We start from the raw sequence: 24,965 nt of genomic DNA on the forward strand, positions 1-24,965 counted from the left end.
AGAATTTCATCATTTGTTTTGCCTCTGAGTAAAGAATAAAGAAAATAGGATTGAGGACCAAGGACAGAGAATTTCCACTTGATCTGTGTGTCTTCTGTATTTCAATAATTATGAGAGGTGGTATAGTATACTGGTTATTAATTCATATCCTGTAGCTCCACTCACTCCAAGTTTTATGACCCTGAGCATAATACTTAGCCATTGTTAAATATTATGAGTTAATGTATTACTCATTAGCCTCATTTACACAACAGTGTCATCAGTGTCATTCATTATACTAAAATCATAGAATTGTTGTGAGGATTAAATTATTCAGTATATGTGAAAACATTTAGAATAATACCTCCTGCAAGGGAAATATATTTACAATGTATTTAACATAATTGCTTGGAAAAAAGATTTGACGTGAATCATTAATGTTCATTTCTACTGTATACATAGGAATTTGTAGTATTGGCTATATTTCTGGGTTTTTTTTACTCAAATATTTTTAAAAACACATAGAATTTAGCTAAAAGGAGAAAGTATAAGTATTTTACATACACACACACACCCCAAAAGTAATAAAGTATTGCTGTAAAAGTTTAGATGAGAACTTCAACTTTCAGCTAGAATGTGATAACTGGGTCTAGATTTACCCTTCAATCTAAAACAACTAGAAAGTTGGACCAACTATATAAAAGCAATGGTTTGCAGACATGGGACAACAAGCAACAGGGGGCAGTGCTCCTTTAGATAAGAGAAACAAATGGAGTGAACACTATTATTTTCCCAGATCATTGCCTAGAGGCGGTTTCCAGGACACAGAGCAGGGAAGAGAAATCCAAATAGAGCACACATTCTCTTGGAGATAAGAAAGCGAGACAGGAGTTTAGGGAGATCAACACAGCTTGAATTTACATGAAAGAACTGTCAAAAGAAAGTGATTGCACAGAGAGCGCATCAGAAATATATCGATGGGGGTTCTCATATTTTTGGTTGAATAGGAATCCATACATGCATGACCTGAAATTCTATAAGGAAATAAGTAGACCAAACAATTTTGGAGCTCACATTGTCTTAGGAGTAATTCATGTTGTCACCAGAGGGAGTGGAGTGATCTCACAATGCATGAGACATCAGGAAGAGTATTCAGCAAGGTGTCACCTTTATAGAAAGGCTCACTAACCCTATGCTAAAGGCTGCTCTGAACCCACTCTCGTAAAGCATGAAAGTAAACCTTAGAAGGGTTGAGTTAATTGCAAATAACTATGAAACAAAGGAAAGTTCAACACTTTCTAAAGAAATAGAACAGAACCCAACAGTGAACAGCACAAAATTCATGAGGTCTGGCATCCAATCTAAAATTGCCAAAATACAGAGAAGTGGGAAAATGTAGTCTATAACTAAGAGAAAATTTGATCATTAGAAATGGACCCCAAAATTATAGAATTGATATAACTATCAAAAAGAATACTAGAATAAGCTAGTATAAATATACTCCATATGTGAAAGAATGTAGAGGAAAACATAAATATGGTGAGGAAACAAATGGAAACCATAAAAAGACCCATCTAGAACTTCTACAGACAAAAAATACAATAGCTGAAATGCAAATTTCACTGGATCAGATTAATAGTGAGTTAGAGACTACAGGAAAAATGTTACCAAAATGAAGCATGGAAGGCAAAGGGAAAACTGAGCAGAGAGAGTGCCCAAGAAATAAATGGCAAGCAGTCTAAAATTTAAGTTGTAGAAATAAAGAAGCGAGAAAGGTACAAAAACTATTTGAAGAAATAATAGCCAAAATATTTCTATGACTGATGACAATGATAAGCCCACAGATCCAAGAAATTCAAAGGAAGCTCAAAAAGAATAAACATATAAGGAACCACACCAAAGCACAGAATAATCAAACTTCTGAGCCAGGGATAAGGGGAAAATCTTAAAAGTAGATCAGAAACTATGTGAGCCAGAATAAAATGGAATGATACCTTTTTTTTTTTTTTTGGCTTGTATTTTTTTTTTTATGATAGGCATTAAAATACATGACAAGAAGCACAGTAGAATCCTTTTGGTATCACATAGCCAGTCCTGGGAGTTAACCAAACATAATAATAATAATGAAACAGAAAAAATTTTAATGATAGCAACTAAATATATGTGTAGTAGATAGTTACATATTTATTCATAAAATATTTGGCACACTATGAATCCACTGACATAAACTCTACATCAGTATTTTTTCCTGATCTAGGTTTATTGAGATATTATTGACAGACAGCAATATATAAGAATATATATGTTTAAGATGTACTTAAATATAGTGATTTGACTTCTATATATCATGGAAAGATTACCATGGTAAGTTTAGTGACTAGCCATCATTTTATACAGATATAACATCAAATAAACAGAAAAAGATATTTTTCTTTGTGATTAGAATGGTTAGGGCTTACACTCTTAACAGCTTTCATACATAAAGTACAGCAATTTTAATAAATGTATCATATTGTACATATTACATCCCTAGTACTTATTTATCTTATAACTGGAAATTCTGCCTTTTGACCAGCTACATCAAGCATACTAATGTTTGCATTGTAGGGATCCTACAGGATAAGAGAGACAAAAATGGGCAGAGAACATATTTGAAGTGATAATAGCTGAAAGCATCTCTAATTTGGGGAAGGAAACAGATAAACAGATGTAGGAAGCACAGAAATTCCCAGTGGGGTCAATCAAAAGAGGACCACACCAAGATACATTGTGTTAAACATTGTAGTTAAAATGACAAAATTTAAGACAGAGAATACTTATTAAAAGCATCAAAGGAAAAGCAACAAGTTTTATACACAAGAACTCCCATAAGGACATCTGTCAACTTTTCAGCAGAAAATCTGCAGGCCAGAAGACAGTAATACAATATATTTTAAATGATGAACCTAGATGTCCATTGGCAGATGAATGGATAAGGAAGTTGTGGTACATATACACAATGAAATGTTACTTGGCTATAAAAAGGAAGGCACTCAAGTATCAAAAAGAATACTAGAATAAGCTAGTATAAATATACTCCATATGTGAAAGAATGTAGAGGAAAACACTTTCTAAAGAAATAGAACAGAACCCAACAGTGAACAGCACAAAATTCATGAGGTCTTAAAAGTAGATCAGAAACTATGTGAGCCAGAATAAAATGGAATGATACCTTTTTTTTTCTATATATCATGGAAAGATTACCATGATATATAGAAAGCCTGTTATACAGAGTGAAGTAAGTCAGAAAGAGAAGCACCAACATCGTATATTAATGCATATATATGGAATTTTAAAAGATGGTAACAACGATCTTATATGCAGGGCAGCAAAAGAGACACAGATGTAAAGAACAGACTTCAGTGCTATGTGGGAGAAGGTGAGGATGGGATGATTTGAGAGAATATGAAACATGTATATTACTATATGTAATATAGATGACCAGGGCAAGTTTGATGCACGAAGCAGGGCACTCAAAGCTGATGCTCTGGGACAACCCAGAGAGATGGGGTGGGAAGGGAGGTGGGGGGCATCAGGATGGGGGGCACACGTGCACCCGTGGCTGATTCATGTTAATGTATGGCAAAAACCACCACAATATTGTAAAGTAATTATCCTCCAATTAAAATTCATTAATTAATTTAAAAATGATGAAGGGGAAAAACCTACCACCAAGAAATTTATACCCATCAAGGCTTTCCTTCAGATTTGAAGGACAGATCAAAAGTTTTACAGCAAAGCTAAAGCTAAAAGAATTACAAAAGCTAAAAGCACCACAAAACCAGTTTTATAAGAAATGTTAAAGAGATTTCTCTAAGCAGGAAAAAAAGGTCCCAACCAGAAATATGAAAATTATGAAAGGAATAATCTCATTGGTAAAGGAAAATACATAATAAAAGTAGATCAATCACATTTAAAGCTAATAGGAAGGTTAAAAGACAAAAGTAGTAAAATCATCTATATACACAATAAGTAGTTAAGGGATACACAAAAGGATTAAAATATATTGCCACAAAGAGTAAACATGGTGGGCAGGCAAAAACACAAGGTTCGTAAAATGTTTTCAAACTTTAGAGATCAGCAACTTTAAACATTCACACATATATAGAGATGGCTGTATAGAAGCCTCATGTAACCACAAATCAAAAGTCTATAATAGATACACAAAAACAGATAAATGAATACAAACACAATACTAAAGACAGACATAAAACCACAAGGGAAGAGAGCAAAAGGAGAAGCAAAGAACAGAAAAGAACCACAAGACAATTAACAAAGTGCAATAAGTACATAAATATCAACTATCACTTTAAATGTAAATAGAGTAAATGTCCCTATCAAAAGACTTAAGTGCAAGAATAGATACAAAAATAAGACACATATGCTGCCGACATGCTACTCACTTCAGAGCTAAAAACACGAATAGAACAAACAGACTGAAAGTGAGGACATGGAGAAAGTTATTCCATGCAAATGAAAATCAAAAGAAAGTTGGGGTAGAAACAGTTAAATCAGACAAAATGCTTTAAACAAAGACTATAATAAGAAACACAGAAGGAAATTGGTCAATGATCAAGGGATTAATCCAAGAAAAAGATATAACAATTGTAAATATACAACAAACATAGAAGCACCTAAATATATAAGGCAAACATTAACAGGCAGAAAGGGAGAAACTGACATTAACACAATAATAGTAGGGGACTTCAACACCCCACTTACGTAAATAGGCAGAAGCAGAAAATCCAAACAGAAAGCGGATTTAGAAAACACTGGCCTTAAATGACAAATTAGATCAGATGGACTTAATAGATCTATAATATTCCATCCAAAAGCAGAATACATATTGTTTTCAAGTCTACATGGAACATTTTCCAGGATAGATCACAAAACAAATCTTGGCAAATTGAAGAAAACAGAAACTATATGAAACATCTTTTCCAACCAGAATTCTATTTCTATGACTAAAAATCAACTATGAGGGAAAAAAATCTGTAAAAAGCAATGACAAACACATGGAGGCTAAACGAAAGGCTACTAAACAACCAGTGGATCACTGAAGAAATCAAAGAGGAGGAAGAGATCATAAAGATCAAAGCAGACATAAGTTAAATAGAGACTAAAAATAATAGAAAAGGTCAATTGAATTAAGAACTAATTATTTTAAAAGATTAGTAAAACCTACAAACTTTTAGCCTGACATGTCAAGAAAAGAGAGAGAGAGAGAGAGAGAGAGAGAGAGAGAGAGAGAGGACCTAAATCAATAAAATCAGAAATGAAAAAGAAGTTACAAATGATACCACAGAAATACACAGGATTATAAGAGATTACTACAAATATGCAACTAAAATGAACAAATTCCTTGAAATGTTCAATCTCTCAAGACTGAATGGGAAAAAAACAGGAAATATGAAGAGAAAAGTATCAGTAATGAAATTGAATCAGTAATTTAAAAAACTCCCAACAAACAAAAGTACAGGACCAGATGACTTCACAGGTGAATTCTATCAAACATCCAAAGCGATAACAACTATTCTTCTCAAACTATTCCAAAATTGTAGCAGAATCAACACTTCCAAACTCATTCTCTGAGACCAGCATCATCCTGATACCAAAACAAGACAAAGGTATCACAAAAAAGAAAATTACAGGCCAATATCACTAATAAACATAGATGCAAAAATTGCCAACAAAATACTAGCAAACTGAATTCAATAATACATTAAAAGGATCATACACCATGGTCAAATGGAATTTCGCCAGGTATGCAAGAAGAGTTCAATATCCACAAAACAATCAACATGATACACTACATTAAAAAATTGAAGCATAAACATCACATGATCATCTTCAGTTCAGTTCAGTTCAGTTCAGTTCAGTTGCTCAGTTGTGTCCGACTCTTTGCGACCCCATGAATCACAGCACGCCGGGCCTCCCTGTCCATCACCAACTCCCGGAGTTCACACAGATTCACATCCATCGAGTCATTGATGCCATCCAGCCATCTCATCCTCTGTTGTCCCCTTCTCCTCCTCCCTCCAATCCCTCCCAGCATCAGAGTCTTTTCCAATGAGTCAACTCTTCGCATGAGGTGGCCAAAGTACTGGAGTTTCAGCTTTAGCATCATTCCCTCCAAAGAAACCCCAGGGTTGATCTCCTTCAGAATGGACTGGTTGGATCTCTTTGCAGTCCAAGGGACTCTCAAGAGTTTTCTCCAACACCACAGTTCAAAAGCATCAATTCTTCGGCGCTCAGCCTTCTTCACAGTCCAACTCTCATATCCATACATGACCACAGGAAAAACCATAGCCTTGACTAGATGGACCTTAGTCAGTAAAGTAATGTCTCTGCTTTTGAATATGCTGTCTAGGTTGGTCATAACTTTTCTTCCAAGGAGTAAGCATCTTTTAATTTCATGGCTGCAATCACCATCTACAGTGATTTTGGAGCCCCAAAAAAATAAAGTCTGACACTGTTTCCACTGTTTCCCCATCTATTTCCCATGAACTGATGGGACTGGATGCCATGATCTTCGTTTTCTGAATGTTGAGCTTTAAGCCAATTTTTTCACTCTCCACTTTCACTTTCATCAAGAGGCTTTTTAGTTCCTCTTCACTTTCTGCCATAAGGGTGGTGTCATCTGCATATTCAAGGTTATTGATATTTCTCCCGGCAATCTTGATTCCAGCTTGTGTTTCTTCCAGTCCAGCGTTTCTCATGATGTACTCTGCATAGAAGTTAAATAAGCAGGGTGACAATAGACAGCCTTGATGTACTCCTTTTCCTATTTGGAACCAGTCTGTTGTTCCATGTCCAGTTCTAACTGTTGCTTCCTGACCTGCATACAGATTTCTCAAGAGATAGGTCAGGTGGTCTGGTATTCCCATCTCTTTCAGAATTTTCCACAGTTTATTGTGATCCACACAGTCAAAGGCTTTGGCATAGTCAATAAAGCAGAAATAGATGTTTTTCTGGAACTCTCTTGCTTTTTCCATGATCCAGCGGATGTTGGCAATTTGATCTCTGGTTCTTCTGCCTTTTCTAAAACTAGCTTGAAAATCTGGAAGTTCATGGTTCACGTATTGCTGAAGCCTGGCTTGGAGAATTTTGAGCATTACTTTACTAGCCTGTGAGATGAGTGCAATTGTGCAGTAGTTTGAGCATTCTTTGGCATTGCCTTTCTTGGGGATTGGAATGAAAACTGACCTTTTCCAGTCCTGTGGCCACTGCTGATTCTCCAAATTTGCTGGCATATTGAGTATAGCACTTTCACAGCATCATCTTTCAGGATTTGAAATAGCTCCACTGGAATGCCATCACCTCCACTAGCTTTGTTCGTAGTGATGCTTTCTAAGGCCCACTTGACTTCACATTCCAGGATGTCTGGCTCTAGATGAGTGATCACACCATCATGATTATCTGGGTCATGAAGATCTTTTTTGTACAGTTCTTCTGTATATTCTTGCCACCTCTTCTTAATATCTTCTGCTTCTGTTAGGTCCATACCATTTCTGTCCTTCATCTAGCCCATCTTTTCATGAAATGTTAGTAGATGCATAAAAAGCAGTTGATAAAATTAAATACTTATTTATGATAAAAATTCTCAACAAAGTATGTGTAAAGGGAATATACTTCAACATAATAAAAGCCATATATGACAAGCCCACAGATAACATCATACTCTGTGGTGTAAATCCAAAAACACTTTCTCTAAGATCAGGAACAAGACAAGAATGCCCTATCTTGCCATTTTTACTCAACACAGTATTGGAAACCCTAGCCAAAGAAATATGACAAGAAAAATAAATAAAAGGAATCCAAATTGGAAAGAAAGAAGCAAAACTCACTGTTTGCAGATGATATACACTATACATAGAAAATCCTAAAAGCCACCAGAAAACTACTAGAACTCATCAGTGAATTCAGTAAAGCTGTATGATGCAAAATTAATATACAGAAATCTTTTTCATGTCTATATATTTAACAATGAACCATCAAAAAGAAATTAAGAAAACAATCCCATTCACAATTACATCACAGAGTAAAATAACTGCAAACAGAGTAACTAAGGAAGTTAAAGATATGTACTCAGAAAACTATAAGACACCGATGAGAGAGATTGAAGATGACACAGTGGAAAGACATAGCGTGCTGATGGGTTGAAAGTATTACTCCTGATAATGACCATACTACCCAAGGTGATAATAAGATTCAAGGCAATTCCATCAAAATACCAGTGGTATGTTTCTTTAGAACCAGGAAAAATAACTCTAAATTTTTCATGGAAATACAAAATACCTGCAAATAGCCAAAAAAGAAAAAAAGAAAAGAAAAGAAAGAAGAGCAAAACAGAAGGTATCACACTTCCTAGTTTCAAACTATGTTAAAAAGCTACAATAATAAAATAGTATGGCACTGGTGAAAAAAAGCAGACCCACAGATAAATAGATCTGAAGAGAAATGAAGAAATGAACCCATACTTTTATAGGCAATTAATCTAAGACAAAGAATGCAAGAACAGACAATGGCGAAGAGACAGCTTCTTCAATAACAATGTTAGGAAAACTGGAGAACTACATGCAAAAAAAAAAAAACACCCCAAAAAACTAAACGGGACTACTTTCTCACACCACATACAAAAATAAACTTAAAATAAGTTAAAGACTTAATGTAAGACCCGATACCATAAAACTTCTAGAAAAAAAAATTGGCAGCACACTCTGACATCAGTCTTAGCAATGTTTTTTTATGTTTCCTCAGGCAAGGGAAACATAAACCAAAAAACGTTGCTACATCAAACTGCAAAACTTTTGTGCAGTGAAGGAAACTATTGACAACGTGAAAATGTCATCTACTGAACAGATGATACTGGTGGCTCAGACAGTAAAAATCCTGCCTGCAATTCAGGAGACCCAGGTTTGACCCCTAGGTTGGGAAGCTCCCTTGTAAAAGGGAATGGCAACCCACTCCAGTATTCTTGCCTGGAGAATTCCATGGACAGAGCCAGTCTGGTGGGTGGGCTATAGTCCATGGGATTGCAAAGAGTCAGACGTGATTGGGTGACTAACACATGCACACACATATGATAAGGGGCTACTATCCAAATTATGCACAGAACTCATTCAACTTAACATCAAAAAAAAAAGAAAAGAAAAGAAAAAAATCTCCATTTAAATATGGGCAGAGGACCCAAATAGACCTTTTTCCAGAAAAGACACACAGATGGCCAACAGGCACATGAAAAGACGCTCAACAGCAACATCTCTAATCATCAGAGAAATGCAGACCAAAAACCAATGACACATCACCTCACATGTATCTAAATGGCTATTATCAAAAAGACAACAAATAACAAGCATTGGGGAGGATGTGGAGAAAAGGAACCCTCATTCACTGTTGCCAGGGATGAAAATTGGTGAAGACACTATGGAAAATAGTATGCAGATGCTTCAAAAAATTAAAAGTACAATTACCATGTGATCCAGCAACTCCACTTCTGGGTATTTATCTGAAGAAACCAAAAACACTAATTAGAAAAGATATATACACCCTGTGTTGAGCTTCCCGGGTGGCGCTAGTGGTAAAGAACCTCCCTTCCAATGCAGGAGATGTAAAAGACATGGGTTTGATCCCTGGGTTGGGAAGATCCCCTGGAGAAGGAAGTGGTAACTTACTCCAGTATTCCTGAGGGGAGAATCCCACGGACAGAGGAACCTGGAGGGCTACAGTCTGTGGGATCACAAAAAGTCAGACATGACTGAAGCATCTAAGCACATAGGCATGCTGATAGCAGCACTATTTACAATAGTCAAAATATGAAAGCAACCTAAGTGTTCACCAGTACATGATGGGATAAAGAAAATGTTACATATCTTAACAATGGAATGAAACTCAACCATAAAAAGAATGAAATCTTGCCATTTGTCAAAAGGCACAAACTTCTAGATATAAGTACAACATGATAAATTTAATTAACACTGCTATACATTATATGTGAAAGTTGTTAAGAGAGTAAATTCTAAGCATTCTAATTACAAGCAAATTTTTTTTATTTAACATTGTATCTATATGAAATGATAGATTTTCACTAAACCTCTCTTGTTAATCTTGATGTACGCAAGTCAAATCACTATGTTTATGTACACCTTAAACTTATATATTGCTGTATGGTAATTATGTCTCAATAAATCAGAAGGAAAAAATCAACAAACAACCATTAATTGCATTATACATTAACAATAAACAGTCTGAAAAGGAAATTAATAAAATAATTCCATTTATAATAACATTAAAGGTCTAAAATACTTAGGAATAAACTTGACTGAGGAGGTGAAATAACTGTACCCTGAAAACTATGAAACATCCCTAAAAGAAATTAAAGACACCAAATAAATTAGAAAGACATCCTACATTCCTGAATTAGAAGATTTAATATTGTATAAACATCAGTATGACCCAAAGTGACTTACACATTCAATACAGTCCCTATCAAAAGCCCAATGGCATATTTTATAGAAATAAAAAATCCTTCCTAATATTTATATAGAATCTTGAGAACCCTTAATAGCAAAACAAACCTGAAAAAGGAGAATTCCATTGAATAGCTCATACTTCCTAATTTCAAACTTCTTACAAATCTATAGCAACTGAAATAGTAGAGCAATACCATAAAGGCAGATAGATAGATCAATTGAATAAATAGAGAGTCCAGAAATAAAACTTTCCACATGTGGTCTACTGATATTTGAAAAGGGTTCCAAGATCATTCCATAATCATTCAATACTTTTCAAGAAATAGTATCGGGGAAAAATGGTTATCCACATGTAAAATAATAAAGTTAGTTAGATCCTTATCTTATACCATATACAAAAGTTAACTCAAAATAGATTCTAAAAACTTAAATGTAAGAGCTAAAACTATAAAACTCTTAGGAGGAAACACAGGTGAAGCTTCATGACATTAGATTTGGCAATGATTTCTTGAATATAACACCAAAAGCATAAGCATAAAAAATTAGATAAATTGCACTACATCAAAAAATAAAACTCCTGTGCATCAAAGAATACAATCAGCAGAATTAAAGGCAACTACAGAATGGGGGAAAATATTTTCGAATCATACATTTGGTAAAGGGTTAGTATTTAGAATATACAAAGAACTCCTACAACCCAACCCAACCAAACCCTCCAAACACACAGAGTTAAAAATGGTGAAGGACTTGAAGAGCTGTTTCTCCAAAGATGATTTACAAATGACCAATAGACACATGAAAAGAGGCTCAATGGTACTAACAAACAGGAAAACGAAAATCAAAACGACAATGAGATACTCTCACACTCATTAAAATGGCTGCTATTGAAAACAATAACAAACGTCGGTGAGGATGTGATGAATGTAGAATGGTAGCCATGTGAAATGATGCAGCCCCTAAAGAAAACAGTGTGGCAGTTCCTAAAAAATTAAAAATAGAGCTACCATGTGATTCAGCAGTTCCATTTCTAGCTATAGTCAAAAGAACTGAAATGGGGTCTCAAAGGGATACTTGTATACCCATAGTTAACACAGCATTATTTGCAGCAATTAAAAGGTGGAAGCAACCCAAGTATCCATCAACAGATAAATGGATAAACAAGATGCAGTATATACACACAATGGAATATCATTCAGCCTTTAAAAAGAAGGAAATTCTGATACATGTTACAACATGTATGATCTCCAAGAACACTGTGCTAAGTGAAAAAAGACAAAAAGAAAAATACTGAATGAGTTGACTTATATAAAATATTTAAAATAATTAAACTCATAAAGACAGAAAGTAAAATAGTGGTTGCCAGAGGTTGGGGAAAGGGAAAATAGGGAGTTAATTCAAGAGTTCTGGAAATTGGTTGCACAACAATGAGAATGTACTTCCTACTGAATTCTATACTTTAAAATGGCTCAGTTCAGTTGCTCAGTCATGTCCGACTCTTTGCAACCCCATGAATCACAACACTCCAGGTCTCTCTGTCCATTACCAACTCCCAGAGTTTACCCAAACTCATGTGCATTGAGTTGGTGATGCTATCCAACCGTCTCATCCTCCGTTATCCCCTTCTCCTCCTGCCCTCAATCTTTCCCAGCATCAGGGTCTTTTCAAATGAGTCAACTCTTCACATCAGATGGCCAATGTATTGGAGTTTCAGCTTCAACATCAGTCCTTCCAATGAACATCCAGGACTGATCTCCTTTAGGCTGGACTGGTTGGATCTCCTTACAGTCCAAGGGACTCTCAAGAGTCTTCTCCAACACCACAGTTCAAAAGCATCCATTCTTCTGCACTCAGCTTTCTTTATAGTTAAGATGGTAAAATTTTGTGTACAGTACCACAATTAAAATAATTAAAAGCATAAATAAAGGAACAGGAAAAATGATCCCCCAAGTAGGATCTGAGATCAAACATGTAACTGGAAGCAAATGATTGATTAAATAAATAAACATTGTTCCCATTAAATATAAACATGTCTCTAGAAAATAATGTCAAGAGCTTATAGGTTTTTTCATTTGAATTCAGAATTAAAACTTTTGCTGAAATGTCACCCAGAAAAGTTTTTAAGGCAAAAACATTCAGATGAGAAGAAAGATTTTGGACAATAACTAAAGGGATACATTGGAGTCAAGGGAAGGTTTGTAGTTTTTGGTTTGGGAACATTGCTTTTGGCTGGGGAGGAGGCAAGACTGTTGATTTCTTTGCTGTGGAGAAATAATGAGCAGAAAGGAAGAGACTGAAAATATAGGAAAGAGGCAGAATGCGGAAGGAAAACTTCTGAGAATATCATTGAAGAAGAACTTTCACAAGCTTTATTAATCAAAGCTCTTAATAAGCAATATTTAAGAGGTTAATATGAAGAGACAGAGCCCTCCATCTCTCAGGCTAAACTCACTGTTAGCAAGGACGGTTTTTCCTAGGGGAGAAAGCTGTGGCCGTACCCAAGTGTCCTTGAGCAATATGTCTGCCTGCAGCTTTCTAGAGTCCAAAAAAGTCCACTGCTCTCAGAGAATTCTGGCTCTGATTTAACACCTCTTCCTCTGGGTAATTCTGACCACAACTGAGAGCCACCATGACCAATTTATCCCTCCAGGAATTGTCCTCTGACCCTTGGCAGTGACCACGCTCCCCCCACATAGGTGGGTATACTTATAATTTTGCTAATGTGGCACCAACCAGTTGTCCTGCCTCAGCACAATTCACATTTTTTGTCCCATTCGAGCATCACTGTGGACTTGTGGTCTTACCAGGCTCCTCCATCCATGGGATTTCCCTGGCAAGAGTACTGGAGTGGGGTGCCATTGCCTTCTCCGTTCATAAATTTAACATGTTATAATTATCACAGTCATAATTTGCTTTCTGAAGCTCACATGATTACAATTTAATCCACCTCAGGTTCTCATGCCCCAAGCACAGAATCAACTGTTCTCCAAGGAAAGTCAGACTTCCTTTTTGGAATGATGGGAGAGACCTAAATGTACCTACTACAGAAGTTTATTGTTTCAGATGAGTACAGGAGGGTTTCCCTGGTGGCTCGGATGGTAAAGAATCTGACGACAATGCAAGAGATGCAGGTCTGGGTCAGGAAGATCCCCTGGAGAAGGGAATAGCTACCCACTCCAGTATTCTTGCCTGGAGAATTTCATGAACAGAGGAGCCTGGAGGACTGCAGTCCATGGGGTCGCAAAGAGTCGGACACGAATGAGCAACTAACACACACACACACACACACACACACACACACACGAGTACATGAGGTGGTTTGTTAACAAAAAAGAAATTATCTTTGTTTTTAAAAAGTGGAGGTTCATGTTGAAATTTTCAATTTGCCTCTACTAATTTTTAATCTTGCTCTAAATTTGATGTACCATGCTATATACTCTTCTAACAAATCATTTGTCCAAATTATAATATTGCCTTCAAATTTTAAACTTCCCACTTCTTTTCTTCTTTGACCTCTGGCTCCAGTACAAGAATTAATTTCAAAATGTCCAGGTCTATGTGGTACCCATCATCAATCCATTCAAGCACCCACTATCTCCAAGGAAAAAGCCTTCCCAATCTCCCTCCAGAGAACCACCAAAATCTACACAGGCTTAAGATACCTGGTATCTCAGTGTGAATTTTAAACTCATCATCAGTGAGGACACAGTCCCATCTGGGAGATAAAGCTGAGACCATGCCCAAGTGTTCCTGATCAATATCTCAGTAGTAAGTACCAATAACAAAGGGTTATTGTAATTACAATAACCAGAACACAGGCAAACCCCCACTTCACAGGTTTTGTATGAAAATCTCTTGAAACTCTTCATGATCGCTACAGTCATTGTTTAATTTATATCATAGGTAACTTTGGTTTTTTATTTTTCACTGAGGATAACTGCTTTACAATACTGTGTTGGTTTCTGCCATACAACAACAGGAGTCAGCCATAAGTATACGTATGCCCCCTCCCTCTTGAACCTCCCCCCCCATGGCCCCTCACCCCATCCCACAGCTCTGGGTGTGGCCAAGCACCCTGTGCTACACAGCAACTTCTGTCTAGCATCTATTTTCCATAGGGTAGTGTAAATGTTCCTACTACTTCAGGCCCACTCTCTCATCAGTTCGTCCCACCCTCTCCTTCCCCCACTGTGTCCACAGTCTGTTCTCCATGTCTGCGTCTCTATTCTGGCCCTGCACATAGGTTCATCAGTACCTTTTTTTTTTTTTAATCCCATATATATGCATTAATATACAGTATTTGTTTTTCTCTCTTTGACTTACTTCACTCTGTATAATAGATTCTAGGTTCATCTACCTCACCAGAACTGACTTAAATTCTTTCATTTTTATGACTGAGCAATATCCCATTGCATATATGCACCACAACTTCTTTATCCATTCATCTGTTGATGGGCCTCTAGGTTGCTGGTAGCTTTAGTGTTGATCTATAATTTCCTTTGGGTAAGCTGATATTGTTTTTGTCCTGCGCCAGCCTGACTTTTCAAAATCCAATTACTAACAGAAAATGCAACAAAAAATGAAATTAAGAATTATAAGTGATTTTTCATACTCTTTTCAAAAGTCAAAAAGGAGCACTTTTTGTAAAGCCTTTAAAATTCATGCCATATTGGCTGGGCTCCTCAAGATCAAACTCAAACAACAAAAGATATTTAAGGTGAATACATTACAATCGCTTATGTTCACATTGCATTCTCATAACACTTGACGACTCCAGAAACAATCAAAATAAGTCTTAGACATTTTATATGTGCAGCAGAAATCCTGAATCCTTACCTGGACTAAAGATTTCCATGAATTTAGTTTGCATTTTATGATAACTGCTCAACCACAAGAGAAAGGAATTGTAGTTACTTTCTTTAGGGTCATTTCATGAGTAGGATTCAGTTAGATCTCTAAGTGTGAGAGACTGTTTTCCCAAAAATTCACATCCAGTTGATCAAGTATTAAACTACCTTTGCCTTGAGCTCACTATTTCTCTTCACAGAAAATCACTGATTTGATCCCTAGAAACTTTTTTATTTAGGAAAAACTACCTCCTTAGAGGCTAAAAATAGGTTTTCCCATTTTGCATGTCCAAGTAGCTCTAGATAAAAAATATTTTCTTGGTCTTATGTTTTGTGCATTTAAGCAAGGGAGCACTATCATTTGTTACTTCTACTAGGAACCACCAATCTCCTAGAAGGGAAGAGGTCAGAGGACCCAAGCTGACTTTCAACCTACCTTTGGGCAGACTCAGTCAGCCTCCCCTTGTGGGGTTCAACTTTCCAAGCAGTTATCTAAGCCAACAATGTCCCTTTTCTCACATCTTCTCTTTCAGGAGTTGAAGAATGTGGTTTCTTCACCATGTCCTATCTGATTCCTCCAACATCTATCTCTGCCTTTTTCAGTTCAGCTCAGCCCATCTGGTGCATGGTGTGAATCTGCTATAGGACAGATAAAAACTGCCTTGGACACTCTGTCATTCTTACTGAGTGCAGAAGTTGCCCAAACCACGGCCTAGGCCAAGATCCTAAAGTGACCCAAGTAAAATGGAAGAAGGCGTGACCTTCCCCAAACCACTTGTCCTAGCGATGAATTGCTTTATAATAATTGCCCAGGCTTGTGGCCATCTCCTCCTGTTTTGCTTGATCAGTTTCATTCCAAAATAGGCATCTTTTGCTAAACCAAATTTTGGCCAAAGATATTCAGCACTTTTGTTGAACTATCTTGAGGCTGTTTCAATCTGGTATTTTTAATATCCTGCTTAAAAGTCACCTTTCTGAAGAATAAAGTTATTTCTGAGACCCTATCCTCTAAAATTCATTTTTAAAACCTCATTTGGCTTGCACAAAACAGTGAAAGCCAAGGTCACAGCTCTCAAGTGATTCTTCTGTAAAAAACAAAGATTAATTCTCATATGTTGAAGTAATAACATAACACTAGCTCTTCGGTTTTCTCTTTGAAGTCAGCCTCCCTGTCTTCAGCTGATCCTGCAGCTCTCATGCAATGGCCTTCTCTAAAACATTCTCAGAGCCCCATTTTTCTTTCACTTTCCCGAGACTCCTTCCAAAATCTAATAACGCTGCAGGGGCAAGGGTGGGTTGGGTAGGGGGAGACTGTTGTTTCCAAACACACTTCTGGCACCTACTGCAACTTTTTAAAGAACTGCAGATGAGCAAGATGAAAACACACTGTCAGATTAGAGCATCAATCTCTTTAGCCAAGGATCCAGAAGCTTATCAAAAGAGGATGTGCACAGAGCCACCATTTGAGCAGACGCAGCACATCTCAGCTTCATTTTCTTTGCCCTCCAGAGCCCTTAATGGGCAGTGACATTAAACACAGGTCTTATCAGATCTGACAAGCTCATTTCTTGCATACTCTTAGCTACGGCACTATCTTGTACAGACACTTTTGCTTGTTATTAAGCTATTGTATCTCAGTTTCACATCCAGTCTATTGTACCCTAAGTTGTAATGGGGCAGGGACTCTGCAAACCACTTCACTGCTTTGCCAGCAAGTTCCCTGTTAGGCTTGACCAATAGGGGGAACTGGAGGGACTACAGAAATATTAGCGGGGTAAAACTGGTCCTTTCCACTTCATTAGCCCCATAAGGGTGCCTCACTCAGGCATCCACATGAACAGCAGAAGTCAGTTCCATTTTCCAGTTTCTTTCCACACTCCTCATGGTACACCTCAGAGATACCAGCGCCATCCAGGCAGAGCCCTCCTCTGAAGGTCTGAGTACCAACAATGTGGGATCCTCCTCAGAGCTGCTGGGTTCTGATAGCACCAATCACTTCCCTTTGTTCCCCTAACCCTAGGAGGGCAGCTGCTTCCTGTAGTCACTACCTCTGTTTGCCCTGTTGCTTTTTCAGTCCCCTTATCCATTCTATTTAATCCCCCAATTGATTAAACTGATCAGTTCTGAGAGTTGGACTATAAAGAAAGCTGAGCACCAAAGAATTGATGCTTTTGAACTGTGGTGTTGGAGAAGACTCTTGAGAGTCCCTTGGCCTGCAAGGAGATCCAACCAGTCCATCCTAAAGGAGATCAGTCCTGGGCGTTCATTGGTAGGACTGATGTTGAAGCTGAAACTCCAATACTTTGGCCACCTGATGTGAAGAGTTGACTCATTGGAAAAGACCCTGATGCTGGGAGAGATTGAGGGCAGGAGGAGAAGGGGACGACAGAGGATAAGATGGTTTGATGGCATCATCAACTCAATGGACATGGGTTTGGGTAGACTCCGGGAGTTGGTGATGGACAGGGAGGCCTGGCATGCTGCAGTTCATGAGGTCGCAGAGTCGGACACGACTGAGCAACTGAACTGAACTGAACTGAACTGATTGATCTATTCTATCAAATCCCTATTTCCAATTCTCCCTACAGAAATAAGTAGTATAGTTTCTACTTTACCATCTAGACTCTGACTGTCATGAAAGTACAACCTTTTGTTGATTTTAAAACTTAACGCTTTCAAACATTATGCCATTTACCATTTCATAGACTTCAACTGGGAATCAGTGAAGGGGGAAACAAGAAATTGTTTTCAATCATCCCAGGCCAGGGATGCTAGACATTGATCACTGGTAAGGAAATAATTGATCACACACAGGTAGAAAATGTTCAACTGCCAAAGAACTTAAAAACCCTACACAACCATGCTTTGTACTTTTCTTGGAAGGATACCTTCCTTAACCTTTTCTCTGGCACACATACTTCTATTTGTCCCCACCATCCCCTCCTTGCCAATCTCAGAACGAGGTAAATTTGTGAAGTCTGGAGTTACAACCACCCAGCGGGTGTATGTCTTCTGATGGAAATAAAATGAAATGCAGCATTTCTTAAAAAGCCAATTATTTCCAACCTGTTTCATTAGAGTCAAACATGCTAAATGAGCATGTAACATATTGACTTTTGTGCCCTGTGGCATCTGGGGCCATAAATGTCCTGCTTGTCATAACACTCATCTCCATAGCGCCTGCAAAACGGGACCCTCCCCAGGAGAGCTCACATCGCTCATTTGTAACTCAGGATGGCAAGGAGAGAGACTGCCTAATGTAACAGAGCTGATCTCCCCTGCACTTCTGCACTCAGGGCTGGACCTGCTGCACCCACCCACCTCACTACAAGTGAAGAAGCCTCTCCACCTGTGTCTGAACAGATGGCAGACAATACAATGCCATTCTCCAAGAGACGGGAATAAGGCTGCCAAGGAATTGTCCCAGGCAGGGAGACAGCGCGGGGAGCCCTGACGAAGCCCACTGGAAATACTTAAGCTTGGAATCAGAACAACCTGAATTTGAATCTTGGCTCTTACACTTATTCACTACAAGACTTTGGACAAGTTACTTAACAACTCTGAGCCTCAGTTTCCTTCCTTGGAAAAGGGAACTGATAATGCCTATTATACAGCTGTTGTAATGATTAAATGATATAATATACACAGAGCTGCTTATATGGTGCCCAGGACACTGTAAGTGTTTGACCAGTAGACATTCTTTTATCTAGGGATTTTGGACTGCTGAGGGAGTTATTCTTTCAGTGCTTCCCTTCATCACCTTTTCTGTATGTATAATGATAAGCACAAAGCAGAAAAATTAACTTCTGGAGTTCTTTAAAATGATCACTTGTTGGGCCCCTCTGGAAGAGGCACACCCTCATACGCTTCTCTCCACCACCTTCCCATTGCTTCCGGCACAGCTCCTAGAAACAGGTGGGAATGCGTTTCCTATAATGCATTCTCCATTCCTGACAAGTTTTCTCTCTTTCCCACTGTCTACTGGATAAATACTAATGACTCTACTTCTGATAATCAGCAAGCGCAGAGGCTCAGCTTTCTCCAGATCCAGCAGGGAAAATCCCAGGCATTCATCAGAGGTGCGTGCAAAACTCTCAGCTCACCCCCTGCACCTTTCCACAGGTGTGGTGCTTGGGGTTTGCCAGGGAAACTGCATAATTACTTAGAAAGAGTACCTTCTGATTGTTCCTTTCTCTGCAAGTGCAATCTCTCCTAATAACGTCATCCAACTGAATGCTTCCTAATTCTGTCAGAATGCATTTAATTATCACTGCTTCTTCTGTTGGTGAGCTGTCAGTGAAGTTTTTGATTTGTGATGGAAATAGGGGAGTCATAAAGTATTTTGGTGACAGCTCCTTGATTAGGCAGCACTGCAGCAAAACAAGTTGTCACAATAAAACTGATTAATCAAGTTGTCAGAGTAAAACAAATTAATGCCACAAAAACTTTGCTAGAAATTACCTCCATATCTTGGGGTATTTGACTGATGGATTCCTTCAGTTAGCAGAAAACTTCCATCTCATGAGCACATCCAAGTATGCACTTGGGATTTGAGTTGGGCCAGCTGCCCTGTAGCAGAAAGGCAACTGAAAACCAAGAGACATATTTGGAGAATACAGTCATGGACTTGATTTTCAGAGATATTTTCTTCCTGCCTAACTACTTGGGAGACTATTAATACCAAAATATAATCTAAAGCTATAAAGTTTCAATGCAAAATAAGTATAAAGGCCATTGCTATAATGTTACCAGTGGGTCTGGATTTCATTTATTAAAATATTTAACCAGTCCTCTGGCTGGAAGGACGCTCTGAATTTTGTCTTCTATATTTCTCTGACTCAAAGAAAGACTTTGCCCATAATGGAGACGTAAGTCACAGGACCTGTCTACCACAGTTCGTTGGAACACAGATGGTGCTACATGGCTATACAGAGCTCCTTCCCCTCACAACTAGAGACTGGACCAGGAGTGGGTATGACCACTGATCCTGCTATAAAATGATGACCTAGACCAATCGCATTCCATCTTTCGAAACTTTAACCAGAATATAGAATGGGCTGGTTAACCAGGGGATCTGAAGGTGAAAAAGCATCCTAATGTAATGCAGCGTCACTAAGTGTCGCAGCAATCCAAAGTTATAAGCAAGCAAAAGCTTTTATGTAAAGAAAAGACACAGGGCCGGGCAGGAAGCAGTCAGTGGGGCAGCAAAAAGAGAAAGAGGCAGTAGCCCATACAAGAGTTAGAACCAACACAAATCACTTGAGCAGCCTCCATTCCAGGAGTGTCTCCAGGTTCAAGTCCAGTTTGTAGTCTCAGAATAAAAACCCCTCCACTTGAGAAAACTGGAGTGGCTCTCTTTCTCGCAAACATTACAGCAAAGGAAAGGGGACCATGAGAGAGTGAGTGGTGTTGAAATATTTGTCAAGAACAGATCACTCAGTATGCCATACCAGAGTATATCAACTACGTATCACACCGCAACATACGTCAACTGGTGCCAGTCTGCGGGAGCTCTATTACAGTGCCAGGCATTGCAAACTACCTCTGCACTGGAAGAAAAGGTTAAAACACAAAACATTGCCTCTGGGGCATTCCCACTAGAAGCTGATAACTGTAACTGAAGAGGGTTGATATTTGATGCAGCAAAACCAGCAGTGGGCTCCTTTCTTTGAAGGCATTGGACACAATATTTCTTTCTCTGATAAAACATCACCTTAAGGAGACTTTGGCCATGCCACCTTTGAGAGCAGAGGCCCCCAGCTTGGAAGGGAGAAATGATAAAGTGGAAAGAAAGAAAGGTATTGTGACCAGGTCTAACCCCAAATAATATCCTAGGATTATTAAAAAAACTGTTCTTTCATCTTCCGAAGGAATAAAGGGTAAATACCTACGCAGATACGTGCTCTCACACACATTTATGGCACAAATTATTTTAAAATGAAATGATGTAAGAATATATTTGAGTTCAAAAAGTTGAATTATCAAATATCAGATAGCCCAATCATTCTGATGTTCTCCTAAAAAATAATAAAGCAATGAGATTTTAATGCTCTAGAGAATACATGTGCTGTGCTTAGTTGCTCAGTCATGTCCAACTCTTTGCAGCACCATGGACTGTAACCCGCCAGGCTCCTCTGTCCATGGGGATTCTCCAGGCAAGAATACTAGAGTGGGTTGCCAAGAATACCCTCCTCCAGAGGATCTTCCCAACCCAGCAATCAAACCCAGGTCTCCCGCATCACAGGAGGATTCTTGACTGGCTGAGCCACCAGGAAAGCCCAGGGAATGCATATGTTTCATTTATTCCACTACTGCTGTGCAAGTCAGCACAAAGACCACAAAACACCGGAAGTAAATCTGGCAACTGGAAGGTACAAGGTCAACTCACAGTTAGTTTCCAAGTTAGAGCAAATGTGCTACCTCCTTTAAGGAGGTGATGGGGCTATGGAGTGCAGGATCAGAGTTGAGAGAAGTTTAGAATAATTCCAATCTGCACAGTTCTTTACAGTTCATAATCCTGTCTCACCCACATCAGCTCATTCTGATCCTCCTTGGTACAACCCCAAGAATTAGATCCTATTATTACTCTCACTATCTCCATTTTATAGTGAAGAAAACAGGCTTGTAGAGATCAAAAAGACTTTCTGTTAGAGAAAGGCATCCTCTGTAGCAGCCAGACCCTTCCAAACTACATGGGGCAGGATACTTTCCAAAGCCCAGTCTGATTACGTACGATGTAGGTAGGACTCCAAGCGACGGGCACAGCTGGCATCAGGACCACAGCCTGGCAACTCTGGCAGTCTCTAACCCCACCCCGGGTGACTGCTCCTGCCTGCCTGGAAAGTCACCACCACTGAAACCCATCCACCAAACTCTATCCCTACCATATTCAGCTTCTGGCTAAAATGCAGCCTGGTCCCCCATCCTTGTTTCTGCCCACCCTCACCCTTCCTTCCGCTGCTGACCTCCTGCCAAATCCAGTCCCCTGAGCCCAGTGGAACCCTCATTAAAACACCCCCTCTGCCTCCTAGCATTAATGGCGTCTGAATTTGCGTCTTTCGAGATGACTTCTGCAGCTAGGAAGCAATGGCCCACTTTTCGATGCACTGTTTTCTAAACATGACCTGTTGTTTCATATCTTCTTGGCTTTGGTTATTTTGTTCTGTTTTGTTTTGTTTTTCTGTATTGGGATATAGTTGCTTTACAGCAACGTGAATCAGCTATATGCATACATCTCTCTCTCTTTTTTGGCTTTTCTCCCTATTTAGGTCACCACAGAGCACTGAGTAGAGTTCCCTGTGCTAGACAGTAGATTCTCATTAGTATCTATTTTATACATAGTGCTTAGTTGCTCAGTCGTGTCCAACTCTTTGCAACCCCATGGACTGAAGTCCGCCAAGCTCCTCTGTCCATGGGGAGTCTCCAGGCAAGAATACTGGAGTGGGTAGCCTTTCCCTTCTCCAGGGGATCTTCCCAACTGCCAGGAGCCAGCGTGAGGAATTCCACCCGTGACAAGGTCATGCGGCAGAGCTCTGATGGCAAAGCTAATCAGACCTCAGGTTTTCCCCCTGGAATTTCCTGAGCATCCATCCCCCCCAAAAAAAATATAAGAACCTGCCTGCTTTTCCACTCCTCTGACATTCTTTGGAAAAAGTCAATTCAGGGCTTTAGTCTTCTGCATTTGAAAGAGTGTTTCGATCCAAAAACCCCTCTGATGGCTTTCTAGCCTGCCTGCAGGACTCGTACAGCTGCTCATGTGATTGTTTGAGGCCTCTTGACCACAGGAGGCACAGGAAGCTTAAAACATCCTAGGAATGTAGGGGCTTCCGAGGAGTCAAAATCATTAGAATAGGACTGATTAAAAGTTTCATTTGTTGAGCCAATACTTGCTGCCAGATTTTCATATCCTTTATTTTTAGATATAGTTGCTATATAGAAAAACAAGTAGTAGACCTGGTATTAGCAACATTAGATCTTTGAGTTAAGTACCGTCTTTGTTATAACCCACTGCACCTTTGTTCTATAGAGATGTAACTTTAATGCTTTAAGGAGATGCAGATTAAAGAAAAACACTTCAGGGGAAACAAAATTAATATTCATTAAGGAAAAGAGCCAAAAAGTGTTAACAAGCCTCTTGGCCAGAAGATAATGTAAATCACCTGAGACCTTTTGTATACAAAAAGATACACAGAAAGAGTCTGGGCTGCAAACGCTACATAATTTTGTATTACCCATTGATCTCTATGTATAATCAAAAGTATAAAAGGCCTTGAAGGGCAATAGAAGGAGAGCCAGTCGCTGGACTGGTTTCCCCCGTGTCTCCTCTTTACTCTAATTTCAGGCTGAATTCCCATCTGGGGCGTGGAGGCTCACTATGTCTACTTACTTGTCCCGGCTTTTAAGATCTGTAAGAGAGAGAGCCCAAGGCAGGGCACTCTCCGATATTCAAATGGGCGCCGGTGGCCTAACGTAGATGGTGCAAGCTCCTTGTCTGGAACTTTATTGGTTTTCCACGTAACCCAAATTAATCAGCCTCTTCTCTCCACTTAATCTTCCTACTACACTATTTCTTCCTAATCTAATCTTATATTAATAAATAAATAAGTTTTTCTCATGCCAATGCCGTCCCTGCTTCGAATTCCCTGGATCCACCGGGGCTGGACCCCGGCACCCAACCTAGGGATCGAACCCAGGTCTCCCACATTCCTTACCATCTGAGCCACCACCCTGTTAACATAAAACCCCAGGGCTCAAGATTTGGGGAACGGATGAGTGTGTCATGGGAGAAAACCAGAAGCCGAACTTCAGAAGGCAGACTAGCAAAGGAAGGATTTCCAAAGAGAAGTTCCATGGCTTCCTTCCAATCTAACTTGAGCCCCAAGTATACATAGTAGTGTATGCCAATCCCAGTCTCCCCATTCATCCCACCCTCCCCTTTGCTCACACTGTTCCCTCTGCCCGAAATGCTCTTTCTGCCACTCTGTGCCACCCTCATTGCCGACCCCTATCTTCCTCTCAGGAACTAACTCATCTTCACACCTCTCCTCTGGGTATCCGCTTCCTTCTATCACAGCTCTGCTCTGTGCAAGGCTTTGCAGTGTTGTGCTACTTATAAATCACCCCTTTCTTTTGCTACCATCTGGTTACTTTCTTTTCTTTATTAGTTTGTCTTTTTGATTTTTTATTAATCTAGTTTATCTTTTTATCAAAGGCTAACATGTGGAGAAGGAAATGGCAAACCACTCCAGTATTCTTGCCTGGAGAATCCCACAGACAGGGGAGCCTGGTGGGCTGCCGTCTCTGGGGTCGCTCGGAGTTGGACACGACTGAAGCGACTTAGCAGCAGCAACAGGTACGTAGTATAAAGAGGAAATAATTCTGTAAGGCTTCACCACGCTCTGCATTTCACTTCCCACTCCCAAGAGGTGATCACTTTCTACTCTCTTACCTGATTTTTCCTTCAATTTATTCCTGCGTCACTAAATAACCTGCGGGCAAGGCCACTTTTAAAAACTTTTAGATTCTGTTGAGTCATCTGGAAGATGAAGATGTAACTTCCTCCTCTTGGTCCCACCAGGTATATGCACACTCTCCCACTCCTGCGCCCATTCTCTAACCCTGTAGAGCCAGA

This window comes from Capra hircus, chromosome 15, assembly GCF_001704415.2.
Source record: "Capra hircus breed San Clemente chromosome 15, ASM170441v1, whole genome shotgun sequence".
Taxonomy (NCBI): Eukaryota; Metazoa; Chordata; class Mammalia; order Artiodactyla; family Bovidae; genus Capra; species Capra hircus.